At 37.8% G+C, this 25,716-nt stretch overlaps 1 long non-coding RNA gene across 2 annotated transcripts in view; it reads right to left on the bottom strand.

Annotated features, from left to right (window-relative positions):
- The window catches only part of LOC148755297 (uncharacterized), a 568,457-nt gene that overhangs the window by 515,512 nt on the left and 27,229 nt on the right, over window positions 1-25,716 (bottom strand). For both annotated transcript variants that reach the window (XR_016019091.1, XR_016019092.1), the window contains exon 2: window positions 19,550-19,641. This is a non-coding gene — a long non-coding RNA (uncharacterized LOC148755297). The remainder of the gene's footprint in view (window positions 1-19,549; window positions 19,642-25,716) is intronic.

Genomic DNA, 25,716 nt, shown 5'->3' with positions numbered 1-25,716 from the left:
AGAGGGGAAATGTGAAACGTTTGGGAAGCAACATGGGAAGGAGCTGGGGACAGACATTGCCTGATAGAGGCGCTAGGGAATTTTAAAAAGGAGGAATTGAAAAGGGAATGGAGAGAAGAGAGGCTATCCAACCATACATGGCTATGTGGACCATGTAAATAATGTTGTTTATTTTTTTGTTTGTTTTTTAAATGAGATCAATGCAAAGCAATCAGAAGTCTTACATAAGAAGTAGCATCCTCACATTTGCCTTCATAAAGACTACTCTGGCTGAAATGAAGAATATGACTGAGAAAGAGTGAAGACTGGGGGCACGAAAATCAACTGGGAAGCTCGTATAGAAATTCAAGAAGAAAAAATGGAGGCTGATAAATGGTGACATTAGTGGAAGTGAAATGAAGTAGAGAGATTCAATAGGCATTCAAATCAACAGAAAATAATGATTTATCAGATTTGGTATTGAAGAAAAGAAGAGAAGCAATCAAGAATAAGTCGGTTTTGCACTGGGCAACAGCCTAAGTTGCGGTGACATTTGCTGCCTGGGCCCACAGGTGGGAGCAGTAGGAGAGAGTATGTTGAGTTTTGAGTCAGGAGTCAAAAGAGAGTGTTTCATGAAAAAAGAGAATGGTCAATTATATCGTACATGTCTGAGAAAAAAACTCATGATAAGATAGAAAATACGTAGCTTAGATTTACTGTCATTGCCAATTACAGTGACAGCAGTTAGGAAAGAGGCATAAGCTATGCTGCGGAAGCTTCAATATCAATAAAGAAAAGAAGTAGAGCACAGATTCAGATACTGATTTTCATGTGTTTAGCTACGAAGGAGAGTAGCTAGAGGAAAACAGTGGGAGGGAGTTATAACCGGGAGAGTTCCTAAAGGAAGTTTCTAGAAAGCTACAGATACCCTATTTCTTAACTTGGCGAATGGTCACAGGGATGTTTGCATTCCAAATAAGTAAGTTGAACTTCATGTTTTGTGCACTTTTTGTTTGTTTATAATATTTGCCCATATATATATATATATATATATATATATATATATATATATATTATTTTATTTTTTTTTACTTTTAAACCACAAAAGAAACTAAAAGAGTCAATCTAACAAGAAGTCTGCAAATTCTTTGTGAAGAAAATTGTAAATCCACATTAAAAGATATATATTTTTTAAATCCTCTCTATTTTGAAAAGTGTACTGTGTTTTTTGATATGGGGTACCAAGGATGGTTGAGATGCACATTCTCCCAAATTGATCTATAGATTAAATGTAATTCCAGCCAAAATCCAAATAGGGTTTTTAATGGAATATAACAAGCTAATTCTAAAATCCATATGATATGACAAAGGCTTAGAAACAACAAAACTATGCCTGAAAAATAAAAAGGGGAGATGACTTGCTTTGTCAAATATCAAGACTTATTACAATGTGTCATAAATATGACAACTATATAGACTAGAGACAGATAAAGAATATGAGTGAATAGAGGTGGAGAGAACAGAAATAAATCAACACGCATATTAATGACTTCTAACTGCACTGACATTGCAGATTGGTGGGGAAAGGACTGACTATTCAATAAAGATGGTAGGAGAGTCATTCATTTGAAAAAAGAGAATCCTTATCTCCAACTCTACACAAATCTTAAATTCCAGATATACTAAGTACTCTCTTTTTATAAAATAAAAATCTATAAACCTTTAAGTTGACAAGATAGTATCAAATATCCATAACAAGACACAATAGATAAAATTATAGAAAATGATAAATTCAGCTGCTTTATAACTAACAAATTCTGTTCCTTAAAATACACCATGAGGAGAATAAAGAGACAACCTTCGACCTGGAAGAAAACATTTTCATCATATGTAAATAAAGATTAGCATTCAAGATATGTAAAAGGTCATATTCATCAAAAAGAAAAAGACAAATGACCCAAAGTAAAAACTGCCATAGACATAAACAGGAATTTTACAAAAGAGGAAACAAATGGATCATAAATGTGTGAATACATGGTCATCTTCATTAGTATCAGAAAATATCACTTAAACCACAATAAAGTCGAATTTCATGTAAAAATTGTAAAGTGAGTCAATGTCAATTTTACCTAGAATGTATGACAAGAGGACTTGTCCACATAGCCACAGCTGGTGTGTGTCAGTTGGTACAGACACTTTGAAAACTCTTTGGCATTTAAAGATGAACATAAGCATACACTACAGCCTTGTGATTGTGCTCCTTGCGTCTGTGTCCTGGGAGACTCGTAGTAGAACACGTGTGGCAGCATTGCTCCTGACAACAATCACGATGTTTATGAAAACAAATTCTCAGCGAGTGCATTAAGCTACTGTTGTTTGCTTTGTGTGCTGTGTGGTGTGGAGAAGTAAACTGTGGCCTATTCATACACTGAAATTCCCTATGGCAATGGAAATGAAAGATACAGTAATATATACAGTCACAAAAGTGAATCTCAAATCAAATAATGTTGAACAAAATATATTAGGCCTGGACTACATACATCATACATTATAATTCAATTTGCATAAAGTCAGTATCAGCAAACTAAACATACTGTTAGGGTATATACATGTAGTTGGACACAAAATGCAGAAAGAGAAAGGAATGTGATCTGGGATGGGTGCGCTGGCATAGGGCTTTATTTCTTCATCTGGATAATGGGTACATGGGTGTTGCTTTTATTTTTTTATAATTTTATAATACATATGAATTTATATACTCTTTTGTATAAATATTTTCTAAATGTTTTAAAGGAAAATACCAAATGCCTTAGAGATATGACATGTTTGACGAGAAAAATAATTATAACCAATAGATTTTGTCTGCCCCTTTGAACATTTTGAGATTGATTTCTTTAATCCCTCAACATATGATAGAGATATAGTAAACAGCATTGGGCTAGGAAAAAAATAAAATAGACTAACAAAAATGGTCATGAAGGAAAATTTTACCAAAAAAAAAATGACTCTAAATGGGTGAAAGTAGAAGGGGGTAAAGGAGGATTAGAAAATATGGAACAAAGTGTAAAAGAAACTGGCACTCTGTTTTCTTATTCCACTTGATTTGTCACCTCCAAAAATGTAATGACTTAAATATTCAAAAAGCACAGATAAAGATAAAATAGCTATTTTTCTAGGAAAAAAGCAGAGGAAAATTACTAGCTTCACTTTGTAAGTATTTAATGTGGAAAAAAATTTATCCTCTGTTTTCTTAAGTCATGTTTCATTACTGTGAAAAATATAGGCAACAGAAAAGGACTATTTCAACATGAATATACCTAAAAATTGAGTCATCCCTTAAAAATTGTCATGTGATAATATATACAAAGAGATGTGCTATAATTTTAAAAAAGTATTTATATGGCTGTGTACAATAATCAACCTGCAAAAGAGCCGAATCCTGGAGGGTGTAAGCATTATATTTAGGTGATATTATGTGTTTTATTTAGAGGAGGTAGCTAGACACTTGAAGGAACTAGAAATGAGTCTCCCAACTTTGAACCTAGTCCAAGTGGTGAATGAGTCATGACCAAATATTTTCACAACCTACTAGACATTCAGTGATCTTTGAGACACGAGCTGATGGTCTTCCATCATTCTTTGGTGGGCAGGTGTCACCACCACTAATTAGTCTTTGCTTAAAATCTGCCTGGGGGGTGGCAAAAAGCTAGGAGGTCTAGAGACTGAACAGACCATTCATGGCCTATACTAGTCCTTGCCTGGTTGGCACAGAGGCTCCTGGCCAAGGCCAGCTGGTAAAAGTAGTATGTCCTGTGGAATAAAGAGGGGGTTTTACCTTGTAGAGCTGTCAGTCTTGTTCCTCTACCAGAATTCAGATGGAAGGGCCAAATTTCAAAATTATAGGTGCTCTGATGAATAAGCCTTTACCTGAATCAGCCATTTAAAAAATCTCAGTCCCATAAACTTTATAACTAACATCTCACACAATACACTGTGGCACATTCTAGTAAAAATCTATCAGCCACAGAAGAGAAGAATCTTGTGTAAGAGGTAGGTAAGGGGGTAAATGTGCTTCCTAAGTAGCTGGGTTATACTATAGATGTTGTCCTAGAAAGGAGACAGAAAATAACACCCTCAATGTAATAATACTCGCCCATTATTCAGAATTTTACAATTTATCACATGATTTCACGTATCACAAGAGGTGGAAATTTTTAGTTTTAGAAGGAAAAAAGTTGCCCAAACTCACACAATAGTGTGAAAATGAGTCAGGATATATTCTGAGCAAAAAGTTGAAGTCCAGTGATGGATAAACTACACCACAGTTGCCTAAAAGCAGGAACAAGAATAATGATAGCAGCTGCCATTTTTAGTGAGTACCTACTAAGTGTGAGGCACTGTATAATACATTTTGTCCTTCTGTGTCTAAATATAAACTACTTAATTATATTTAAATGCATAGCAAGAGTTGTTTGTGTTGAATTCTTTCATTATAATAAAGATTTCTTATCAGATTTATAAGTTTAAATGCCCATGTTTTGCTCTTTATAATGGGAGCATAAATGTATTGTGTGTGTGTGTGTGTGTGTGTGTAGTATAAACTTATATATATTTGTATTTATTTTATTATACATGAAATTAGCTACAAGAACAGTATCACAGATTAAGAATTGATCATTTGATTAAACTTTCAAAGAAATTCTTGCAAGATCAACACTAAAAAAAATTAAATATTAAAAATTTTCAATATTTAATACTAAAATTTCTCTTGGCCATTATTTCTATTTTGGTCTTCACCCTTAGTATCAAAAAGAAAAGTGAAAGTAGGCAAAGCCCTCTCTAAGTTAAAAGTATTTGCCTAACAGCTGACACATCATTTTATGAAACCAGCACAATTACCCTAAGGGGTTCTATTATATTTAACAGATACTTACTGAAAGTCTGCTGTTTTAAGAAAGCAGGAGATATTCAAAAGTGTATCATACAGTATCTATCTTTAAGAACTCATATTCTAGTAACAAAAATAAGAAATACACAAGAAGATAATGAGAATTGGCCAGATTCAAATATTTGATATCTCTGAGTCCTTCTAAATAGAAAAGGGAGTATATCTTCAATTAACATAAAAAATTTCAGCAATGGTAACCCTCTAAACTATCTAATTGTCTTATAAAGAGTTAACTCAAAATAAATTCAGAGTGCCTTGATATGGCATTACTTAGTCACAAAATTGACCCCTAGAAATAAAGAAGAATGGGGGACAGGTGGTAGCTCTTCATTCTCATCGACTTATTTTAACAATTTAATTATATTGGTGATTGTGATTGGCAGAAAATTTCTCATTCAATACAGAAGCCTTCAAATGTGCACTGAAAGGCAGAGTAAATGAACTAAAATCTCTAGCTTCAAGTACAATACCTAAGAAGGAGAATCTCAAAATCATTAGTTCACATAAATATGCTTCTTTGTCATTTCCCATCCCAACCTCCCTCCCTCCTCCTGACAACACACACACACACACACACACACACACACACACACACACACCACCTGAATAAGTCATTCTGATATACAACGATCTGATTGTACATTTAGTACTTTTAAGTCCACTTTTATTTTAACCTAACCCAGAATATTGTTACTGACAAATAGAATATAACTCGTGGCACTTTACTATGAATCCTTTAACATGGCCCCATATGCTAGAGAAGCAGAGAAAATAATATGATACAGATTTCTGAATCTCCTTTTAGCTCAGAAATCATATCACTCAATAATTAGAGACACACTAAAAATCCAAATAAAGAGACCATTTTCTGTATAGATCTATAAACTGGATATTGGTGTTACAGATGCCAAAACACAGAAAGATTAGCTCTCAGCCACATCCCCGCAGAGGAAGTTCCCTGAAGGATGAAAGAACCCTGGAACAAAGTGAGATGCTTTAGCTGATCAAGCCCTATTTGGTCACTTTCATCTTTGCGATGCATGGAAAAGGAGCCCCTTTCCTGCCAGCTCTTGGCACGGTGACCAGGGAGAGACATAAAGAGAGGCAAGGCAAGCCCAGCACAAAAGGGAAAGTGGTTAAGGCAGCAGCCCGTTCCAAAGGAACAAAGGTGCTGGCAGGAGATGTTAACAGCGAAGAAGCTTGTGCCCCGGTGGTAAATAGAATGGCAATGGCCTAATAATGAACCCGAAAGACACAAGTGAGGATGGCTGCATGCAAAGTGGGAGAAACCTCCCAATGACTGCTTTAGACAGCCCTATTAATCCTTAGGAACACTCGCGACAAAAAGTCTATTCAGTTTTCCCTCAATGTGTTCTGTCTAATGGGAGAGGTATTATGTCTGACACTGAGGGTAATTACCCCATGAGAATTTCACATATAGAGAAGTAAAGTCTTTAATTTTCTGCAGGTGTCTTGGACACATTCTGAATAATTCTTTGCCCCCCAATGAGGTGCACATTCCTCTTCTGCAAAGCTGCTTCAGATTGGGATGGTTTGCATTTGAGGATTGAGTCACAGTCATTTATCTCCGCCATTATGGAAAGCAACACGTAGTATATTCTCCCTTCATCACATCACAAGTGTCATTAATATCTTCAGCAAAGCTGAAAACTATCTGCATAATAGATATATTACAGATAGAGTGTGTGTGTGTGTGTGTGTGTGTGTGTGTGTGTATACATACACATATAAAGCTTGTTCTCACTTCTCTGGGTCACAACCATTAGCAGCAGATAAGCAGTGAGGAACCGTTCCGTACACATTAGTTAGGAGAGTCCCAGCAAGACCGTAACTCTGCAGGGAAGCACTTAACTGTTTATTCCAGCCAGTTCAGGAAACTTGGAAACAACTGAAATTGTACAGGAAAGAGGCTAAGTGGAAAGGACAGTATTAAAGGCTGCTTTGTTTCCTGAAATAATTACACATGTAGCATGTCTTGCTGATTTATTCTAAACTAAAGACTCTTCAGTCAAACATGAATGGATTACATTTTTTGCTGAATTACGCAAAATGGTCTTACTATTTTAGTATTACCTGACAGCACAGATATGACAAAGGGAATGTTTAATGTGACAACTAATAGAACATGCACCAGGGAGAAGACAAAAAAAAAAAAAACTTTTTAAAAAAATTGATTTTCAATGGTGGAACAGTCAAGTGCACAGAAATAGGCTGTAATGTAGCAAAACTCACTCAACTTTATGGAGAAATCATGAAACAGTTCTTGGAGTTATTGACTTCACTATTGAAGACATTCTTATATAGTACAAGAAAAAAAGTAATTTTATTTTTTTTTCTACTAGTGAGTAAATTATATTAACAAGACCACAGCGTTTGGTGTAATACATGTTCTTTATGATCCTGTGTTTTCCTTAAAATCCATTTAATTAACTCGGGAAAAAATGGCACTTAAGACATCATAGTATGGTTCATGGACCTGAGGTGGCCAGATCCTTTTATTTCTAAATTGCTTCCACCTCTAAAAATGCCAAAGTTTTGTGTTTCAGAAGCTATGCCTGCATGGGGCAATCAGATTGTAGCTCAAAATGCCCCTTCCACTAGCACATTCTGCCATTCAGGGGCTCATGAATTGCCCAAACTAACTACTGAGGTTTCTTTCTTATCCGGGCATCTTAGACTATTTTGATTGTGTTCAGGTGCCAGAAAACCTTCATTATTACAGTCCAACTTTGACAAAAATTAACATCTCCTGGAGAGTAAATTACCTTTAATTTCCATTTTGAAAATAGGATATAAAACTTTCATAAATTATTCCCAGGAAGAGTTGTCTGCTTTTCCAAAGCCCGAGGCACCCTTTCAGAGAGAGAAGACTAAGGATGTGCTCATGTTCTTCTCCTTCCTCTCTCACCATGAAAACTCAGGACGTGCAGCCATCAGTGTGTCTGGTGAGTGCAAAGGATGCACATTATCGCCCAATTTACTCAGGCTGGCTAAGCCATCCATCAAGACTTCGAGTCTTAAGCTTACTGGTATCCTTTAAAACTTCTCCAAAGGTCTCCTGAGGCTAAGTGGACTGTGAACACTGACCTGCAAACTTCCATAACTAAATATGTACACAATGCGTTCTTTAGCTAATCTATAACTCGGTAAGAGGGATAGACTTGCTAATGCCCAGTTCCCCTGCATGTTCAGGGTTAATCACGAGGGTTGCTCTTATTTCTTGACTGAAATGTCACGGGCAAAGGTAAAGAAGCTACCTGTTGTCTACTGCAGCTCTCTTCTTAGAAGATGACACCACCAATGTACCCTGCTTCTCTTTTATGAAAAGAAGGAAAACCTCGGTTGTCAGCTCATTATATGATTCTTTATGAAACCTTTTGTACAAGTTCCAAATGTCTGTAAACTTGTCATGGCCATCAAATAGTGTGCTGCCATATAATTCTTCTATGTATCTTTAAAGAGACATTAACTTCCAAACTATATCAGTTTAGTAAACACTATCTAAGACTAGTTGAATCTAAATCTGATAGATAGTCCAGAATAAACATTCCAAGTAGAATAATTTTCACTAACACCCATAATGCTCACTGTTTTTGCATAAGAGGTTTTTCAAATACCCAACCCCTGGCAATTCAGAACAGACTCAGGAAAGAACATTACTTCTTACTCAAGAATTAGTTCCAAACTAATACAGATGATGGAACAAGAAAGCATACATGGGAAATAAAATGTGAAACAGATGGCAGGAAGCCTGATGTGAGGAACTACACATGAGTAGATGATCCAGCCAAAGAAAGTTATTCTGGTATAAACACTAAGTCCATTCAAAAGATGGTCAAGAAGAAGGATGAAGTGCAATAGTCTGACCAGTAAGTGGTCATCACTGGAAAAAATATACATATATTTAAAGTGCACTTTTTGTGATATAATTCATAGTAAGGTATTCTGGTCCCTAGTAAGAAATAAAAACAGAACATGCATTATTCATCCTCATTTGCATGCAGTAATTCCCATAAAAATGAACCAAGTGGGACATGCGTTCAAAGGCTGTGTGGATTCCGATACGTTACAAGAAAAAGCTTTACAGCTGAGCTGTTTCGTTCATCGGTTTATGGCAACAGTACGAAAGAACAAATGAAGGTCCAGAATGTGTACGCTGAGTATACAGAGAAGAATGTATTTATTAACACCCAGATTGTTTTTCTGTCTCTGAACTGATTTATTTAGAGTTCCTGAGGTCTAATGCATTACAAAAATGGTAGTCAATCTCCTTTATTTTTACTTCAGTCTTCTTGTGGCAGCTGTGTATGCTTTGCATTTCATAAGCACTTTAAACAATAATGTGGCTTAGGACCCCAAAATTGAAATGATAAAATTTCAGCAGTTTACAAACATCAGATTTAGCAGCTAATGGAGATAGATTTATGCAACACATTTTTGACAGTTCCATTTCTCATTCTAGTCAATGTAGCACAGTGATGACTCTCACAAAGTATGTGGGCACTGTCAGCCACACATTCTACAAATACTAAGAGAAAATTAAATCACATCTAAAAACTGCCTTCACAGGAATGCCTAGACTGGTATTTGACAAAACATCTGGATGCTATAGCCTAGTCAAGTGTACACACAAAATTTACTCACAGGTAAATTTCAAATTTTGGAAACTTTGAACATCACAGGAGACCAATATTAGTGAAAATTGATTTTGCTACCCTAAATCCTAAGCAACATATCTTAAAACTTTAATGATTCTGTAAATCTGAGCATATCAAATCTTGAATGATTGTACAAAAACACTTTCCATATAATGAACACAATTCTACCGAGGAACAGCACTACTGGCCTAAAGAAAAGCTATGTAAAGCTTGAATTTGCATTTGTGGGCCACACAAAATACTGCAGTGACTTACACCAAATGCCATTTCAGCAACTGGAAAGGGAGCTCCGTGGGCTGACCTCATGGTGTTGTGACGGCTTCCTTCCAACAGACCAAGGGACAGGGAAAACTGGGAAAGCCACTACTGTACCCAGAAGCAACATATTAACGTCAAATATAAATCTGATAGTACTGCATACATTACATCAGTCATCACATTCACACCTAATTTCATTACAAAATTAAAATTGGAAACTTCTAGCATTCTGGCATGTAGTTTCAGGGCACAGTCAAAACCTCATGTCACCTGAGGCACTCCGGGCAAAATTCCAGACTGCCAACAGCACTACCTAATTTGCCTATATAGTTACATATTTTTGCTGCAAACATAAAGAGTATAACAGTGACATTTGCTTGTATTTGCATGTTACCAGATAAGTGGCTTCAAAGCGCTTATTTTTCCCATCCTCACACAGTAAAATTCGGAGATCATCAGTCATGTATTTGCTTTCTGAGGGAGAAAAGTTAACCTTGGGTTGTATTTAAGTGTCCTGACCACAGCAATTAAGACTGATCTGTGGTATGCTTTTCTTAAAATACTTTCTCTAGCATATTAATCAAAAATCTTATCACCAAAACATTTAAAACAATTATACTATTGATTGCTGTTCAATGGCATAAATGCAAAAGCTTTATGATCAACCCGTTCAATAGTTATAGATTCAACAATACCAAATGTAATAACTATCCTTTAGGTATTCTGTGTGCTCTGCCTTTCTCACATATACACACATTCAGTCCTCTCTGTCATCATGTGACAGAAATTAGTGAGCATTACTTTGTTCTAGACATGGGTACATAGGACATTCATAGAAAAACAGGACACAGCCCCTCATGAAGCTTACGGTCTTCTAATGGAGAAAGAGAAGTAACAAATTAAAATACCACACAGTAGGGCCAGTGTTGAGAACCATGGGAGTTTCAGAAACTGCAAATCTCTTAGTATCACCAGGGCTCAGACTTAATATGAGGTGGGATAAAACCATCTGTGAAGCAGTATAAGAATTAAGGGACATTATTGAAAGTCCAGTTTTACAGCATGATTTTATAATGATACAAATCCATACAACACATATAGACTACTTTTGTTTAATCTTACCATATCGTGCCATTCTGACTATACTCATTCTTACTGTACTAAATAATATAACTGGGACTCATGGGCATCTATCCAGCCAACTTTGTTGAGTATTGTGGTAGACAGAATCATTGTTCCCTAAAGATGTCCACATCCTCATCCCTGGGACCTGTGAGTATGTCATCTCACATGGCAAATGGGAATTTGCAGATGTGATTAAATTAAAGATATTGAGATGGGGGGATTATCCTACAAGAGGGTAATACCCAGTAAGAGAGAGGCAGGGAAGTCAGATTCAGAGAAGATGTGACAACAGAAGAAGAGTTGGGAGGAAGAGCCCCAAGGTGAGGGCTATGGGCAGCCTCTAGAAGCTGGAAGAACAAAGAGATGGATTCTCCCCTAGAACCTCTAGAAGGAACACAGCTCTGTGGACACCTTGACCTACAGATTGTAAAATAAAAAACGTGCACTTTTTTTAAGGCACTAATGGCCTGGCATTATTAGAAGTGCTTTGCTTGAATGAAATCATTTCGGCCTTCCTTACCACGAGTCAGGTACTGTGTTTCCTGAAAATGCATAGCCTGAAAAAAAGGATACTGTGCAGATCATTTGTTTGGGGCATAGGTTTTAAGCAGCAGGAATAGGGGACTATTACAAAACAAGAGGGAAGAAGGGAAAGCCAGTTCAAGGATGCCTTATCAAGTGGCCTAACTGATAACAACTGTGGTTTCATTCCAGTGAGTACTCTACCCTCTGAAGAATGTGGACAACGCACCTCAGAATTGGCTACTCAGAGGACAGCAGGAGAAAATATATACCCACCAGCTCATGTTCCCCGTTGATCAAAGGTTCCCCACTTAGTTTCACTTCTCACACTTTCAGGGCTGCACATCTACCAGAATAGCTGAGAAGGTTTCCATATCTCCCGTGGGGAAGAAGCTGAGAAGCTACATGGTGGCAGATACCCAATGCAGCCAAGGTTAGGTTCTGTCGGGTTATGCCTGCGCCAGCTGGTTGCTATAGCAATGGCTGAAGAAGGAAAAAATGTAGGCTAAAATTGTATAACTTTGGGCATAAGAGGAGGCTGACAGAGCTTGTCTTTTGATTCCAGATTCTTTCTATTGTATCATCACACGTCTTCTCAAGTAATCACTTGTGTTTACATTGATGTGATCTGATGTTTTGAAAGATGAGGTTTCTGTGACAACAGCTGACCAATAATTGTGTTCTTATGCTATATCCCATGAAAGGTAGGTTATATTGTTTTATATGAATTACTTTTGCCTCACTAAATGGATATTAAATTCCTTGAAGGTGGATATAATAATATATACCCCTCTTGCTTTTTCCACAATATAATTCAACAACTGACTCAAAGTAAGAACTCAAAAACTATGCACTAATTAATATTCATCTGAAATTCAACTTCCCAGATAGTTTTATTAATAATTACTTCTGACAATGGTTCGATATAAAAACAGTCATGGGGATATAAAGTACAACATAGGGAATATAGTCAATTATGTTGTAATAACAATGTATGGAATCAGATGAGCACTAGACTTAAAGGTATGACCACTTCATAAATTCTATGAATGTCTAATCTCTACGTTGTACACCTGAGACTAATATAATACTATATGTCAACTGTAAACAGGATTAAATGTACGGTGATGGACAGAGAACTGACTCTGGGTGGGGAATATACAATGTGATACATAGATGATGTATTACAGAATTGTACTCTTGAAACGTATGTAACTTTACTATCATCACCCCAATAAACTTTAATTAAAAAATAATAAAAATTACTTCTGGAATTTAAATAGCACCCCACTAAGAATTTTTATAAAATATTTTCTTCATGTTCTCCTGATGCTTTCAAATCTCTTGCCATCTTTCTTCTAATTTTAGTATTTTAATGTTTTTCATTCAAATATAATGAAAATTGCTTTCTATCATTAAACAGTAGAATAACCAAACCAAACCTAAAAAACCCTGAAAAGTATTTCTTTCCAGATAGATCACAATCTAAATTAAACAAAATAAAGCTTCAAAAAATTCCCAAGTGTAGTTCTGTTTTCATATATTTCTCATTTTTATAAAAATACATTTTTCTCATGAAATCTACACTACAGCAAACTATTCAAACAATGACAGCATTAGAATGGAGGGTAATATGGATGACTATCAGTTATTAATTTGAGCCTAATTATACGAGTGTGATGGAAAGCAATCAGTTGTGATATATTATCACATAATACGTCTGCCCACTAAGTGAAAGACAGCCAAGATTCTTGTACACTAGCATCATAGGAGCATTTCTTAGGATACAGCTCTCTTTATTTTTTTAGCACTGTTCCAAGACGAAAATATCCCCATGAAGATATATCCATACTAGCATAATCAAAGAAATACAAAAAGTAAATTTTTGTTATAAATATTCATATTTGCTTGAGATTTTTTTACTCTCTTCTTGGTTATGGCACCTATTAGAACAGTGTTTGTTTTCGGATAAAATAAAAATAAGTCCCACTGAGAAAAATTAAAGTGAAATCATATACCAAAAGCTTTGATCATTTGGAAGATACTAATCTGCATAACTGGCTAACGTTACTTTGAAAATTTATTCTTGAGTATGACTTAATTTAATGGCTAATTGCATGTAAGTAATTACATATATATACACACACACACACACACACAGAGTATATATATATATATGTATACATATATATCATACATGAGTTACATCTGTATATTCATTAATTTAAAATCACTTAAAGTTAATAACAAAAAATTTATCTTTAATTTTATATGCATTTAATATAAATGTATTCTAGACCATAACTGCCTAAAATTTTTAAAAATTAAGGTTTATTAGGTTTTTAAGTAATTAACACTTGTTAAGGATAAGCCACATACTTAGGATTTTGGAGGCCTAGGATTTTGTGAGGCTCATTAATCATGATCAAGTACACCTTGAAAAAACATCTCATGCCAATGAAAGGAACTATTCAACTATGGCAATAAATCATCAATTCACAGGGAAATGTAGGGCCTCAGTTTTTATGGGCTTATAGGAAAGACCTGCATACCATAAACACGTATTCTTGGTATTTGGTGTTACTGCTTTTAAAATATGGGGAAAAGACAGGGAAAAAAAAAAAAAAAAAAACCTATCTTACAAATAAAAAGACTAATCCAAGATTCCATTTTTTTTTTTTTTTTTTTTAATCATAGACTCATAAGTTTAAGAACAGACATGGATCTCTAAAGAAGGCTCTTTGGAGGTCCTGATGCAATTGTTCAAATGGCAGAGGACAGATATTTAAAACCTATTTTTCAAAGTTAAGGACCCATCCTTTAAAGAGCAATATTTAAAAAAACTAAAAAAATATTTTCTCATGATTTATTAGAAGGAAAGAGGCTATCACATTGCAGTTGCATGTTGCAGTTTTCTATGAAGCTTTTTATTCATATGGATGTTATTTTTCTTCGCCCACCTGTTAGGGGCCCATATTTTCCCTGTTTCTACAGTGTCATCAGTGACAAACTGGTTACTGAAGTTTATGAAACTTTAAAAAGGATTTAAGATTACACACTGCAGTTGTTATACTGTGAGAATGCTTATATATGAAATTGAGACAGGTTATGCTATTCACAGTGATCTTAAAAGCTGACAAAAGATTACCAATAATGAGTTGTAAAGAGAAGAGCTTTTTTATCTGAACTATCCTAAAAAATGTAAGAAAACAGTATTATAGAGGTATGACAGGCAGTTAATTAATAACAATATGTTCTATTTAGGAATTTTGTGGTGATTATTATAGTTGTATGTTTTAAGTTACTATTTTTTGTGATTCTTTTTGTTCTAAATAAATAATAATACCGAATTGTTACCTTTTTTTCTTAGAACTGCCTAAATTGTATACGCTTTAGGCTCCACAGATACTGAAACCATCCCTATTTTGAAAATGAACACCCATCGGCAACTCGGAAGAAAGAGAATATGTACCAATCGGCAACTCGGAAGAAAGAGAATATGTCACAGACACCGGGAAGAAGCAGCTGGCAAAGGAGATGAGTGTCACCAGGCTCGGGGATTTCCTGAGTATCGGTCCTGGGTTGACAGACCACATTTTTTTAAAAAACAAGCCCATACCACTGAGTCTGTAACTTTCAGTTTCATTTTCTGTTAAGTGAAATCAAAGATGAAAGACACAAAATTACACAACGTAACTTCTTTGCAGAGTCCTTCTGTATTGCTATGACATTTTTCAACCACTTATATTAGTGTTTTCCATATGTAATTGTCAATTTTTAACCCTTTGTGACCTATAAAAATTGTCATTTCACAAGTTTCATCTGTGAGCTACAAAAACAGCAATACTTGTATACTTCCCATGTAATTAGATTTTAACACCTTAATTTCTGAGTCTTTAAAACAAAATCAATATATTTTCTATAGAAAAAAAATTTTTCTAAATGTATCTTATGTAGATTTAAATAATGTTTAACTCATTTGTTTGTTTGTCGTGTTCTTTTGTTGTTTTTGGTTTATATACCACTTATCAGTGAAACAAATGAGAATCAGAAACTCATAGACACAGACAATAGTTTAGTGGTTACCAGAGGGTAAAGGGGGGTGAGGGGAGGGGGGTGGGAGATGAAGGTAAGGGGGATCAAATATATGGTGATGGAAGGAGAACTGACTCTGGGTGATGAACACACAATGGGATTTATAGATGATGTAATACAGAATTGTACACCTGAAATCTATGTAATTTTACTAACAATTGTCACCCCAATAAATTTACTAAAATAAAATAAAAAAAAGAATTAGGCAAAAAAGGTATAAAGTCTGGTTTTTGCCACTTATTAGATGGTGTAAACTTGGGGAATCATTTTGAGACTCAGTTTCTTCAGTTGTAAAACTGAGAGTAGTAATACTTACCTTAAATGAAGTTTACACTTAAATAAATAAATAAATAAATAAATAAATAAATAAACAAACAATGTTTAATTAAGTGAATGTATTGGCAGTGACTACCATATTCATTAACAGGTTTAGTGTAATCTGTAATGTGCCACTCAGATTCGGCTTCAGAACTAACAGACTTATTCCCTGAGTTGTTGGCAGTGCCAACAACTAGCCCTCAGCTGCCAGCCCACCTTGGGAACTGCCACTGCTGAAGAGAAAGCCACTTTCTAGGCCAGCCCAAAGTCAATGCCTGGTCAACATGAGGGGAATAAGGTCAGGCCCCTTGGCCTCCAACTTGAGACATCTGTAAAGGGCCACCCCAGATCCAGAGCTTTTGATGGAGGTGGACCGAGGCTTTCTTGAGACTGTGTGGCAGGTCATCTTATCCCTGTGCTGAAGCCTGCTTCCTCCCTCAGCCTCTACAGGTTCATTCATGGGCACTCCCTAACACCCTGCCAGTAGGCTAATCTCCATCGGAGAATCTGTTTCCCAGGAACTGAACTGTGAAAAAACAACTGATTCTTAATTATAAGTAAAATTTTATAGGAGCAAAGGTGCACAAGAATAGCACAGAGGAGCTGGCTTGCAGGAGGCTTGCATGTGCTCTGGGTCATAATCAATATATTTTACAGAGAACACTGACCAATTGGCAGGTCAGTCAAGAGATCAGTGAAGAACCTACTGTACTCCGCTGAGCATGGTCATGGCTGTCTCCAGAACTGGAGAAGAGGGAGCCTGGATGGCAGCTGGTTTTACCTATAATTCATCCTAGGTGGAGAAGATGGATTGGCAGCTTTATGTGAACACGAAGGCCAAACAATGGAATCAGCTGACTGGGCTCCCTCAAGGCGTGTGTCAGATCATGCACGTGGAAACCTAATTCTCCCCCCCCCCGCCCCCGCGTACACACTACGTGAGCAGGAAACTCCCAAGTGGCCCAAGGGCAGCCTATCTCACTGTGATGGGAATCTCACCATAAACTGTCTCAGCGAAGATGTTTCAAATTTGCTATATCCTTGACCCTTTTATTTTCCATAGTTCTTCTCTTTATAAATGAGGAATTAAAAAGTACAAGGCATTATATTATAGTGGAAAACCACTATGATTCAAAAAGGTGAGGAAGTTCAAGACATGTATATTCAAGAAGAAATACACATAATTTTTATGAGTAGTCCATTTAATTATGTATGTACTAATTCCTCTTAATAAGAAGAAACCAGTATTAAGGCACAGTTTTGTTATTTCCACATAGTTCCATGCTCTTTGTCCCTTGCCCCATGCTCTTTGAAGAGATAGCATAACAATCCCAACAGAACATTTCAGCTGTCTACTTGAGCGGGGGGGAGGGGAACAAATCTTAAGGCTGAAACCTCATGTCCTGACAGACAGTGTGGAATGAACAAATCAGTTCAATATATATTTTACTACAGTACCAAAGTTAGAAGTCACTGCCAACTGGATTCTCAAATCACTGTTGTCTGTTTTTGCCAGCAGAACGTCTCTGGAATCTATCTCCTCACGTGCTAGCACATCATAATCTAAAAATATATCTAAATTTCTATTCTTCTGTAAGTTGAAAACAAACCACAGAAACCAAATAAATATCCCCATAGTGTGACATCATATCTTTGACTTTGGTATAGACTGCAGGCATTACCATCTTTCTCTGTCTCTTAAATTAAAGTAGGAGTCCTGAAGAAACCGGATAATCACCACATATCTTCATTTAGTTGAACAAGACAGGCTACACAAGCAAAATAACGAGACTCATAAAGTCTAGCAGGCATTTTGGAAAGGAATTCTCAAGGGTACAGCTAATCACTACTTAAAAAAAAAAAAAAACTACCTATATTCAGAAGCCAGTTGAAAAATTAAACCAGTGGCTCTGATCATATTATTTGCCTCTTCACACCACAGACCGTGTGTCTGGGTGTCCACAGCAAGGCACCCAGCACCCTGTCAAGTGTTCTGTGGAGGCTGATGAATTGAGGAAACAAAGTTCTTTTCACGGGGGAAAACTGCAGAAAAAAATTCAGAATGTTTTTCTCTTTGGGTTATTTTGTTCTTGTGAATCAAAAGCCCATTTTCTTATGCCCTGCCTCTACACACACATACACACACTCACTTCATACTGATGTGATCATTACCAAACCATGATAATTGTGGTTTCTGAAAGTCAGATGTTCTCTTGACTCATGACTAGATGTCTAAAATAAATCCAGACAAACAATTTACACTATAAAAGGAAAAGGAAATGCTTTTATATGTGTTTCTCCACCATGTACAAGCCAAGTGCATACATGGAATAGGCACAGGTCAAGCAAGAACCTTTTCCACATAATAGCCTTTAATATTCACTTTATTTCAAAAGAAGAATGAGACTTTCTCATGTTGGAAAAGGGGAGAAGGGAGGGGAAGCAAGGGGAAGAGGGAATGTAATGCATAGAAATGTAAAAGCAAGCTGGACATTTAGGGAGCAGCACGTCAGCTCCCCCAGGGGCTGTGGCTCTCATCCAGTGGCACAAGCATTCTCCCTCAGTGTATCCAGCCACGACACTGACACTCCTGGACACTCCCCAGCCAACACCTAGAACTGTTCACCAAGCCCAGCCTATCACGCACAGCAGCTCACACCTAATGCTGAACTCCACATATGCACTCTCATGTGGCAGCTTTAAAGATAAATTAAGCAACTTATCTCAAGCCTCCCGAATTAGTACGAACGATAGGCCATAGCAAAACGGAACAGCATTTCCATACTGTATGTGTCCTGATTTGCAGTTCCCCAAGAAAACCCTGCTTTGTCACACCTTGATGCCTTTCTACAACCTGTTCCCTCTGGGGAAGTGTTCCTCTCCATGCTTCCACCCAGACAAGCCCAATCTTTGCATGCCACGCTCGAAAGCTTACCGCTCTGTAAAAGCTTTCTCCATTCCTTCAGTACTTGAGCAACCTAGACATATTACTTTTTATGTTTATTGTAATTTGCAATCCCGGTTTTCAAATGTCCCCCCATCCTGCCCCTCTCCCCCTCCCCCACCCCAAACTATGAGATCTTAAAGGGCAGGGAGTGAATCTATTCTTTTTCTATGCCTGGTGCTCAGGACAGTAGCTGATACACAGTAGGTTCCCGGGAGAGGTATGACAGCAAAATAAATAATTTCTGGGCTTATGCTGCTGGGTCTCAGTTGCTTTTATTTCAATTTAGAACAAGTATCTCACTCTGTGACGACATGATACTTGCTGACACCTGGCACTTCAGCCCCTGCTCCAACAAGGGGTGATCTACGAGTGACCAATCTTGAGTCTCTAGTGCACAACTGGCAGAAGCCTCTGAAATTCCCCACAAGGCGTGCCCTTGGAATCACGATTTTGCACCATGGACATGGAGTCAAATTTTGCTCTCACCTCTAATTCTTACCATCTGCTAGATGACAGGAGGGATTTGTAGCCTTCATTTCACCGCATATTACTTCAGAAAATACATCTATAATCTAAATGGTTCCTGTACCTTTCTCAAAGGGCCATACAAACCCACAGACACATTTAAAAATAAACAAACCAACCTCCGTCCTCCAAGTTATTTAAAGAGCAACGTACCTCAATAGCAACAGCCTCAGGACATAAGTTGGCCCCATAAATGAGTATCCGAGTGAAGATGAGTCTTTTTCTTCTTAATAGTCAATCTTCCCCTGTATCACAAAGAGAAATAAATTTCAGGAATCATTTTCTTTATATTCTACCAGGAGTTTTATATGTTCCTTCTTTTAGCTTTATAAAACCTATGTAATTTCATCTTCATTCATCCATTCCATAATTTATTTACCTTTAACAAAGAGCTCATAGAATGAACCGATGATTTAAAAAAATTCTAAGCAAATTACCTGACCCAATGGCCTTCATTTGTTTTCAGTAGTGCCACATTTACACCAACTGTAAAAGTTTCCAGCAATGTTATGTTCAAACTTGGACTCCAACATCTGACTGTATTTACTCAGAGTGACCCTCACTATCCAGGTTGAAAGCATCTCTGAGTTTCGTGTGGTGAGTGTTAAGGCTAGTCAGAAACCTCCTCTGACTCTCTGGTCCCTGAGTTTGGATAGTGAGGGTCACCGCACACCAGAAAGGAGAGAGTGCAGGGAGGCCCAAAGGCAGGAGCACAGGTTCTGTTGCCGGTCTGCTGAGGTCCAAATCCTGCCACCATAAGCAAGTGACTGGAAAACTCAGTTTCCTTTTTAACAAAAGAGTAATTATAACACTACTACATACTTCATAGGGTGATTGTGAGGACTGAATACAAGTATACATACTTAAAATGCTTAGACTGGTACTGGACATGAGGTAAGCTCTAAGTATTTGCTATTATAAATATTATTATTAACAATAATATATCCCATCAAAAAATGTGAGTCGGTATTGAATCTCAGTTAAAAATTATTTTAACTAAAATGTACTGATTGACCATTCTATGAATGATGGCATCACTGAATAGTCAGCTAATCAAAAGCAGGCCATGCTTTATCTTTAAGGGAAGGTGCCATGAGTTTTAAAGTCAGAAGAAAAACAATCATGGATAGATGTATGTATCAAATAAATGTATCATTCTTAGTTTCATGATTCTTAAACTGTATAGTCCACCTAATAACCACATGTTATATATTTGCTATTATATCAAGAGCTATAAATAAAGAGCAAAGCAGTACAATACATGGTCAATTTCTTAAATAAATTTTAGTGAGAAAAACCTAGCTCACTTCTAAGGAAGGAACTGCTAAGTAAGCGATACACTAACTCAAAATGCAATGGGAATTCTAAAAAAAAAGAATGATCAATCTGAAGGGAAAGACTAAAGATAATGGAACAGGGCTTGAGTTAAGCTTTGAAAGGTGGAGAAATTTTAAGTAAAATAGGAAGAGCAGGCCTCCCAGCCAGAGAGGACAGCTTGGGAAATAAGCACACAGATATGTTCTAATTGGCTAGGCATGAGTGACAAAGTTAAAAGTTACACTGAGGGGACTGGTGGTGTAAGGGTACACCAGGCCCTATGGCTGAGGTTCGATGTTATGTTCCTCCATGTTTCCCTTCAAAATGGAAATGTGTTTCACTTTATCTGAAAGGGAAAGAAATGCTTTGATAGATGACACTCTTAAAGAGGTGTCCAGGCTTCATGGAACAACCTCCAATTACCACCCAGGGCTCTTGCTATCTCTACCCTGGTTTCTTTTCTTCCTTCAAGTTAAATACTATGGAAATTTGCATGAAAAGGGGATCTTTGTTTCTCAGAGTTCATTTGCTCCAATAGCCATTTACTCCTCACTTCATTGTCACTCATCCTCTCAGCAAAGAGAGGAGGGTTGCGACTCAAAGTGGAGAATAGAGGCAGACATACTCCCAAGAACCAGAGATTCTGTTGTCATGTAAATCAGCTCAGAAATAAAAAGGAAGAGAGGTACAGAGAATAGGTTTTAGAAGCAACTACATAAAATGGTTTCCATGGGGCCACAGTGGCTCTTTAAGATTTACCAGTGAGTGACACATTTCTTTTTGCAACAGTAATTTATCATCATAAAGCCTATTTCCACGTAGCTTCTTGGGTATTGCCGCGCAGTGAGGATCCCCCCCCCCCCCCAAAGAAAAAGCTACAAGTAACGGCTCCCCTGGTTTCAAAATGCTGGATTCCTGCTAACGGAGAAGACGAGCAAAACAGAAGAGAATAGATGTCAACAGAAACATAACACTTTTCACAAGGAAAACTGAGGTTGAGCTGTGGCTCATAATAAGGACCTTTAATCTTTACCATGGAAACTTACTGTCACACTAATCCTAAATGTCTTGGATTTATGGGAAACACACATGTAGTGACAAAATGATAAAGAATGAAATTTGAAGCATTTTACCAGAATTCCCTTTGCACAACATGAATTTCGTTATACTGAAATGTGTAGGAAGGAAACATACAACAGACTGTGAGCAAATGTTTGCTTATCTGTTTGCAAAGTGCTTCATGTGTTATGGTTAAGAGAAAAGAGTCTGAAAAAAGTTGCTATCAGCAGCTACTCATTTGACTGACAGATTCCTCAGCAAAAGCTACAGGAGTGAGTAACCCTGGGAGGCGCCCACGCACACAGCAGCGGCTTTGAGGGAGCCCTGGGTAGTTTTCACCCGATGAACTCCTCCTGATGGCAAACAACTTCACCACTGTATGGTAGAAGAACCACGAAGGGAACCGAAAAGCTATTGAGGGGACAAAGGAAGCCAGAGGACAAGAGCAGGAGCTTCACATTACATAAGAAACCCTTTGCTTCAGAAACCAGCTCAACTTCTTTCTGAGTCAAAGAATCTAGACAAGATAGGAAACAAAGGCCATTATCCTACCTTTAGAGCCAGTGAAAGCAACAAGAGGAAATTAAAAGCTAAGAGACGTTTCTGTTGGCTGTTGTTTTGGTGTCCCGTCCGCTCACCCTAGCCCCCTCCCCATCATACAGCCGTGCACAGTGACCGACGGCATTCACCAGGGAGATGTGGCTGGAAACTGATGTGCCTCAACCAGCTGCCTCAGGGTCACCTGGAAAGAACAGGACTGCAAAGTCAGTAGGGATCCCTTCAGGCACGCGCTCTGGGCCAGTACATTTGTGCGGAGAGAGCCCCATATTGAGAGAATAGTATTTAAGAAAAAGTAGAGCAATGCCAGAGTCATCTGGAACCTTGGATTCACCTGTTTCTATATCATCTTCCTTTATGTAGGATTTTCTATCATGAGTTTGAACTTCATAATCAAAAGACGATTACACATTTTTGTGCCTCAAATCCAAAAGAACTGAAACTTATCATCTCCCTCCATCAAACTTGTTTTTCTCCCGTGTTTCCTCCCTCAAGAACTGTTACCTTCACGTGCCCAGTCACCCAGACTGGAAACCCTGGGAGTCACCCCTGAGGGTCCCCTCACACCCAGTCAGTTTGACCAACTCTTGCTCATTCTATGGCTTTGGAATCCCCTTTATAATCCTCCCCTCCCTTCTTCTGCCCTATGTAAGTCCTTAGAGCTCATCTACAACACTGAAGCAACCCACTAGTTTATCTTTTATCCTCCAGATTGACTCCGATCTAATAGATCCTCCACACTGCTACTGAGGGACTGCTTTGAAAATTCCCAGCCACGTCTCGCCCTGGTATGAGATGTGAAACCATCCTGATTTGGCCCTTCTCTGACAGCCACGCACGTATCCCACTCCCATACACACAGGTACTCTGTGCCACCCAACCGACACGACTGCTCATGCCTGGAATTGGCTTCTTCTCTTTTGCCTCCCTGTACTTGTACGATTGGTCCTCTGTCTTCCCCTTGGCCCAACTTACGTGCCATTCAAGACACAGATGAAGTACGTTCCCTCTATGATATCCGTCCTGACGCAGAATCACCATTTGTGTTTTCATCATCTCATAGTACCTTAGTGTTCAGACTTCACATTGCTAAAAACAGAAACTCACCTGGGCTACAAACAAATGGGCACGTGGTGGAAGGACAAGAGTATAAATGAGACAGGCAGGCCCTAAAGTAATGACAGAAGACTCACGCAGCCAGGCCTCAGGGATGTGGAACATGATTCAGGAAAGACAACAGCACTGAGGGCCCAGGGCAGCTCTCATAACTTGTTATCTCTCCATCCTCAGAGCAAAAATACCTCAAACCCTTTTTCTCGTGCCCTTGCATTATTGTACCACAGCATCTTCCAGCTTCTGGTCCCATGATCAACTGTCTGACCTTTCCTATATATTGAGTTCAAACTATTTAGAAGAGAACAGCTTGTCAATGCCATCAGGCACCATGATCTCTACTGAGTGTCCTTTCCTGCCACCCCGTCCCACAGGACCTTGTCCAGCTTCTGCGTGTGCTGTGTGGGGACAGGCCAAGGCACGTTCCGAGTGGCCAGTCCACTGGGAAGCACTGGTGAACCACAGTGATAGAAACTCATAAAGGGGCTGCAGGGTGGTATCATGCTTGTTTTATTAGTAAAATTGTTTTGAGTGTCTTGTTTTTATGTTCCATGTAGCTGCAGCACATTACCCAATCTGCACTGTGGAAACTCGCTCAAATCATAGACACAGAAAGCTCATATCAAGAACAGTAGCTCTGGCATGCCAAGAAGCCCACGGAATCACAGAGAATCGGGGCTGGAAGGGCTCGGAGAACCATGTGTCTGTTACGACACACAACAGGTACAATGTACATGAGTAACACTTTTCTCCACAGATCGCGGCACCACAAGCTCTGTTCGGTTATGTACACAATGCAAGTCCACGTCTTTCTTTCCCATCGTTATATTCCTCAGTTGAGACACTTGCTTTTAGCCCATAAACTGCTTGTTCAAGGTCACACAGCTCCCTAATGGCAAAGCCAGATTCCAGGCTTCCCCATTAGTCCAATGTCCGTTTCTAGTTCTCTGTTTAGCATTTCTTAGTCCCAAAGGCCCAAACTAATGTTTTAACTGAGTACTTTAGCCTAAATATTTGCCTTACCCATTAGCCACCAGAGTCAAGAGCAAGCAGAAGTCCTCATATATAGAAAATTCAGCACCCTGTATGTATGTACATAAGGGAAACACCAGCTGACATATCAGTAGGAACAAGGGCCAGACCAGGGACACAGGATTATCTACCACTCTAAGAAATGCTTTTGTAATCCAGTGAATTGGTCATTCAGTAAATTGACTGTTGGCATATCAACCTACAGCCAGTGCCTAAATACAGAGCCGTACAAACACAAATAGTTTTAAGCTAAGTAGGAGGCCATGTAAGCTATTCCTGTTCACAAAAAACAGTGCATGATATAAAGTACAAGAATTGTTCTATCTCAACCCAGTTAATGGTCAGTTGTTTTGTAATTAAAAAAAAAAAAAACAGACACCCAATTAATTTAAGCTCATCGTTTTCCAGGGTTTTCAGTTACAAATTAGCGAGTTTCTGCCGTACACACACTTAGCGTATCTGTGGTAATTGAGAACAGAATTTGAAGGCTTACTAATAGCAAGCATGTGAAGGGGAATATGAAAGGTTGATTACATTCATAGATTAAAACAAGAGTCTGTGGTGTGTGAAGTGTGTGGTATTTAAACTAAGAACTGGTGAGCATCAACATCAAAAGAAAATCTAAATTAATTTCTATGGATTCTATGTTTGCAGAATCCAGAGTAAGAGAACAAGGAAATGCGACAGAAATAACAATGACAAAAATATTGGCCTACACTCCATTTAAAATGCATACTGCTTTCTTCACTAATCTTACAGCTGTTACCTTCTTAAACCGCCAACTCAAAGCCAAATTGACACTACTTTTCACAATGTGAGTATCCATATTCATTAAGAATAAATATACATGAATGCAAAGAAAATAATTAAATCAAGAAAAAAAGAAATCCCAGACTCTTTCCTATCCACTCAGACATGCTAAGTTTTGGGAAATCCAGTCCTATCTAAACCCCCTTTGTTTCTCCAAGAAAGTTTATGCCACTGAGAGTAGAGGAGGGATTCAGGATAAGCAGCCTGGGCATTTTCACTATTTCTGCTTCATTCTTTCACAGCAGGTTATCACTCTCAAAACTCTTTGTCTTTGGGTTGTTGTTGGTATTGTTCTTTCACTTCTAAAATAGTCATTTCTAGGAAACAGCTCCTATTGTTCTGTTCTCCAGTCCACTGACCTGCAGCCCAGTCCAGTCCAGAGGAATTCCTTCACACCAGAAACACTAGCGTACTGGGACTCACCCACAGTG

This window comes from Rhinolophus sinicus, chromosome 15 (assembly GCF_057876585.1).
Source record: "Rhinolophus sinicus isolate RSI-liver-muscle chromosome 15, RSI-T2T, whole genome shotgun sequence".
In the NCBI taxonomy this organism is placed as follows: domain Eukaryota; kingdom Metazoa; phylum Chordata; class Mammalia; order Chiroptera; family Rhinolophidae; genus Rhinolophus; species Rhinolophus sinicus.
This window is presented reverse-complemented; position numbering and strand designations above follow the sequence as displayed.